The sequence below is a fragment of the Gasterosteus aculeatus genome, chromosome 1, assembly GCF_964276395.1.
Source record: "Gasterosteus aculeatus chromosome 1, fGasAcu3.hap1.1, whole genome shotgun sequence".
Taxonomy (NCBI): Eukaryota; Metazoa; Chordata; class Actinopteri; order Perciformes; family Gasterosteidae; genus Gasterosteus; species Gasterosteus aculeatus.
In genome coordinates this window covers 25,365,833-25,371,322 of record NC_135688.1, presented here as the reverse complement: position 1 = coordinate 25,371,322, position 5,490 = coordinate 25,365,833, and the positions used below count along the sequence as shown (strand labels likewise).

Genomic DNA, 5,490 nt, shown 5'->3' with positions numbered 1-5,490 from the left:
ACCTACTGTCTGATCGCTGTAACCAAGGCAACCGATCATTCCCGATAAAATGTTAACAGTTACATGACACTTCTTTCAAAGGGACATGGTTAACAATGACACACGGCTTCCTGTTTTCTTTGGTAGAGTGTGCTGGGACGGGAGGAACGTGGTAAGCAGTGAGGAACGGGTGAAACTTTAGTCCTGTCAGTGTCTCTTTTCGGGCTCTCGGAAACTACAAGCGTTCGTCTCTTCTCCCGGCTGCGGCTGTTGAGCACACTTGACACGGCTCTGCTCACACACGGTTGAGAAACAGCCCACGGGTGTTTTGAAATGTGCGAGTCCCCACAACTTGCAGGGTTTTTAAATGACTTGAGCGCGACAGGCTCTGCATGCGATATGTGGGTACTGGTCCACTGTCACATTTAATATCATTCGATAGATACGATCGAGCGGATGTTAAATAAGTCATTCGTAAAAGGAAACAACACTTTCTTGCCTTTCGAGAAATGATGAGCGAAGCCTGAAATGTCTTTGGTATTAAATGGTCTGTCTGTTAAATGTTGTTAATCGTTTTTTTGATTTTCAGAAATTCTGATTTAATAAAACAAAGTTTGAACAAGTATCCAGAGGAATTCTTCACCGGTTGACGCACGGGTTTAAAATAAAAAAGGATGCATCCCGTATTGTGAAATACTTGAAGTTTTAGCGGACCAAAGAGAGCTTTCGCTCTGCTCTGCAGCGGCACGCCGTAAGCCTAACTTAAGGCATCAAAGACACGCCAGGTCCATTTGAAGTCTTCAGGAAGCGCTGACTTGCAAGGTTTTACTTCTACAGCCAGCAGACTTTAACCCCACCGAGCCTCTATTTGACGTTTTTATTTTTGTGGGTCTGGGGTACACTGCTTTATATTACCAGAGAAAAGGAGTGACTTTACTCACAATGTTCTGAATGAATTTTGACAAAGAAAACACCAAAAATCTCCTTTAAGCAGTTGTTTGATTCAGCTCACAACATTTAGTGTCTGGAAGGACGCAGCCTCGCCGCATGCTCTCTCGCATGTACAGTCTCGCTTCAACACGCACACAATCCACAGGCTGTACTCGCTGAATAATAATAATACCTGCTATCTCATATTCATTTCCTCCTTCTTTTTATACTACTTTGGAGGGTGTTGGCCATGCGGTTATTTGATGAAACCAGAGAAGAAGAAGAAGAGGACCAGCACATTTCAGACGCATCTTCAGTAAGCTTCTTTCACCTTAATTGTTACCTATCGACCCACAGCTGTCATACAACTATTGGAATAACTGCCAACTGTGATGTTTATAAACCTTTTATATGTTTTTGTTCTTTTGTATTTCCTTCAGCATAGATGTTGTGAGTGGTGGATTTATATGCCTGGAAGAATTAATTCTGCAGCCTCAAGTGCTGACCTTTACTTTAATGCTTAATCACTGTGCTCATCCCCATTTGAATTATTTACATTTTCTGTGTAAGCTGAATTTAAGTTAAACACAGGAAACCAGCCAGGCATTTCGAGCTTAGTGACAGTGATAAGTAAATGAATACCCCAATCTTTTGCTAAACTGTCTGTCAGATAACGGTGAAATCACAATAGCTCACAGCTGAGCTTTTTTTTTTCCCCGGCAATGCGGAACATTCATGTCCATTTGTGTGGTTTTGTTTTCCCATTTCAGGGTCAAACGCAAGCGTGTTGTAGTCATAAAAGCGGCCATAAAATTGCAAAAGACGTGCCCCCGCAAACAAGTGAGCGCCATCTGCTGCCGTATAACACTCTTCATTCTATTTCTTTATATAGATCCGGCATTTGAAGAGAGTCATGGCCTTCCACGGAACTAGGTAATACAGAACTGGCTGGTGTTTTGATCCATGTCGCGGGGGGTTGTGTGATCTACGGCGCCGCAGGAAAACACAACATATCTCAAGGCAGCCAATTAGAGCCTCGGTTTTTCGCTGCCTCGGCTCTAATTGTCTGGCTACTATCGCGTCAACCGAGTCCTCATTAAAAACAAGTTTGGTGACGCACATTGTGGGCTCCATTGTTGAGATCTTCCAACCATAGAACGTTTGCAGTGATACCATTGTCTGAGGAACTTGATTCATTGGTTTGTGTGTGCGGTAAATGCCCGGTGGATTTTACAGGGCTTTAATTGTGATTTCCTGAAAACCATGTGGACTATTTTTTCCCCCTGGATATCGATGGAACAACAGCGCTCACAGTTCTGATTTCATGTTCTGCAGATTGACTACCTGGCCGGTTTGACGCCCCTCGTTTTCGCGCTGAAAGATAATAGACTGAATTCAGTGACTTTAGAAAACCCTTTGGGTTTTTTTGTCACTTTTTATCCGAGGAACGCTGTCAAATGAATATTGCTTTTCTGCTGCGTTCCAGCTTGTTTAATGGTGTAGTTGTGTTGGTATCTAGTTTTCTTAAAGCAAATGCTTTCCCCTGACTCCCCTTACTATTTGTCAATTTGTTGTTTTCCACATTTTGCCTGCAGTGTAAATCCTTATCAAATATATGAATCGTGTCCCTTACTGCAATAAAAGCATACTGAGCATGCTGTCATTCTTTAGTTCATTGATGAACTGAAATGTGTGAGACCTAATCCACCACATAGTGTATAAGGATAGTTTGGTAACAGTGACGGCTAAATGGCGTTAACAAGTTATTGTGACGCGTTCGTACAGGAGTTACGTGTGGACTGACTTTGTGTGGTATATTACTTTTGAACCTGACATTTCGGATGCAAACAGACTTAAATAAGTGTGAGAAATGGCAATCGCCTCCGGGGACTGGGAGCCTTCCCATGGTAAATAATAGATTTCTAGCCCACTTAATAGATCCTGTAACCAAACAGCACGTGGCTGCACGCAGGCGGATTGCGAACCATTGCTAATGAGTTCAGCAGCTCAACATTTAGCAAACAACAAACAGTATAATTAACTCAAAAAATGCATCACGCACGTGTTTCCACAGATTTATTTAATTACCGAAGGGCTAGTTCATCAATTTTTGAACCAAATTGGTTTTGCTCTGTTATTTTTCATCCTGGATGGATAGTGCTATCTATTCTCAGTAGAGATAATGTTTTAGAAATGTTCTCACCTGAAAGCGGACGAGCATTTAAAAGAGGGAGTTAACCGTTATGTCTCCATCTCGTCCATGCCTGTTCAAATTAAAATGTCCCACCCAAACTATATGACTGGTAGTAAATAGTAAATATCAAAGACTCCACGTAATTTCTTATTTTGTTTTACAATCAATCCAAGTCTGAGCTGCAGCGCACCTTTGGTGCATATTTTAAGCTTTCTACGTCTTTCTTCTTCATCATCCTGAAAAGAAAACTGGCTTTGAACAAGAAAGTAGGGAAGGAGGTATTTTCATGTAATTGGGGTTGGTGTGAACGTGTGAACAATGCTACTCTGTCATGGGTGGAATCACATAATCAGTAGGCGTGAATATAAATAAAGAACTTCACAGAGTAACAAAGACAAAAGAAGGTATATACTCGTACGATACCATTATGTTCTACACACAAAGTTGTTATTTCCGCCGGACAAATGCATGAAGGTGGATTTTACGGCCGTAACGGCAGTTTTATTAATGCAGCTGTTGTTCATCGTGCAGTGACATGATCCAGAGCAAAGAGCGTCAAGCAGTGTTACAATGCACAGTAGGTAAAAGCGCCGCAGGGCTGTATGAGGGAGATAGTGTCAGCCAGACATCCTCGGTCCATCTGTGGTTACTAATTATGTCAGCGTCAGCAGCTAATTAGAAAGGGGAAAAAATGTGGAAATGCCAGATGCTAAATGCCCGGATCAATCAGCTTGGAATATAAAAGTAACTGCTGCAAGTTCATTCGTACTCAAACCATGAGCTCAGGGTGATGTGTTATGAGTGTGGGCTGTGTGTCTGCTACAGAATCAGAACGCCAGTTTTCCACATTTCAGTTATTTCGCTTTGCTTTCTTTTAGATCAATTGTGCAGAAGAGGGCGACAAGTGAGATTGCTTTTTTTTTTCCGGCTGGCCACTATTATGCGAACGGAAAAGGCACTGAAAGTTTCCCCCATTAATCATGACAGCAACCAAGCCAGTCTCGCTTTCATCTGCACATATGAGCCGCACAACCCACACGTTTACATGTGCTCAAAAAGGCACAACCGAAACACAGGCAATTTTACCTCAGAAAAAATATACATTATAGTACAATGTCCTCATTTCCTCAGACGGGCCCACAGACGTACACACACACACACACAACTGTGTCCCGCCGTCAGAAAACGTGTGTGTGTCCTTAAAGTTAAAGAACACAAGAGTGGAAAGGAAGCAGACAACCAAGTTTAGCTAATTGAGAAAATTGGTTTTGACTCTAATCTAAAATGATTGAAAAGCATGACAGATGTGAGCGTTTAAAAGAAAACAATTTGTTTCATCTTTCTCGGCAGTAGTGCTGGGATTGACTCCATCCCCCCCGCGACCCTGAATGATGGATAAGCTGCATTGAAGATTAATGGATGGCAATCGTGCCGCCATTTTGCAGCAAGTCCTCCCGTTAGGTAGGCAGGTCGGTTGGCTTGTCTGAGTACAACAGATACAGCGGTGAAGGACTGAGACTGATGAGCCACTGGACACAAGAAGACAAAGTAGAGGCAAATACTAAAATCCGTCGCCGAAAGAGAGGACAATACCGAAAAGGAAAAAACTCCTCCGATGGGAACGGACTGCAGCTGTCTCTGTCTCCTCATCCTCTCCTGTCTCTGATCACCTGCCTCGCCTCCTCTGCGATTTCATTAAACACACACGGAAAGCACTACTTTACTCTGAAGCCTGTCTGAACGTGTTTGATGACATGCATGTTTCCTCTCTGCAGTGTGTCTCCAGTGTCCTTCAAGCTCTTCCCTTTAGTCCTCGGCCCGTTTTAGGATTTCTGCTTTGCAACACGTGTCTTGATGAGTCTTGCATTCAGCTATCGTAATGGTGGGATTAACACTGACGACTCTTGCTGCATTCCCCTTACATCTGATCTGCTGTGCCAAAACATGCTTGTCTCATGTCCTCTTTGAAAAGGAATGAGAAGAATGTTAATTTAAATTTTTAAGGCTAAGAGGAAGAGGAGGCCAGCTGCTTTAGAGCAGAAAATAACTGAAAATAAATAATGATGCATCGGTCTTCAAGAGGTTTGTACTCAAGTTTCTCTGTAAATGTCAGGTCCTTATGGATCTTGAGTATCTTGATCCACTTCTCTAAAGAGAAATTAGTCCTCCCGATTTCCCAGGATGGGAAGGATGAAAAAGACCCGGGCTCGGATGCACATGTGCATTGACACATATTGGTCCCGTACTGCAGATGTTGTATAGTGTCACGCATTGTTAAAAGTGATCATGCCAAAGAAAAGAACAAGACAGGCTTTAGTTCAAAGTGTTGAAGAATATTGCTGCCCCAAGAAACATTAAATAATTACAACATTGGGAAGAACAAAGCT

The 5,490-nt window shown here is 42.5% G+C and overlaps 1 long non-coding RNA gene across 1 annotated transcript; it reads left to right on the top strand.

Moving 5' to 3' along the window:
- Window positions 1-842: 842 nt before the first annotated feature.
- On the top strand, window positions 843-5,182 carry LOC144405495 (uncharacterized). Its single transcript, XR_013467099.1, has 3 exons — window positions 843-1,225; window positions 1,802-1,842; window positions 4,454-5,182. It is a non-coding gene; the product is annotated as an uncharacterized LOC144405495 (long non-coding RNA).
- The last annotated feature ends 308 nt before the right edge of the window (window positions 5,183-5,490 follow it).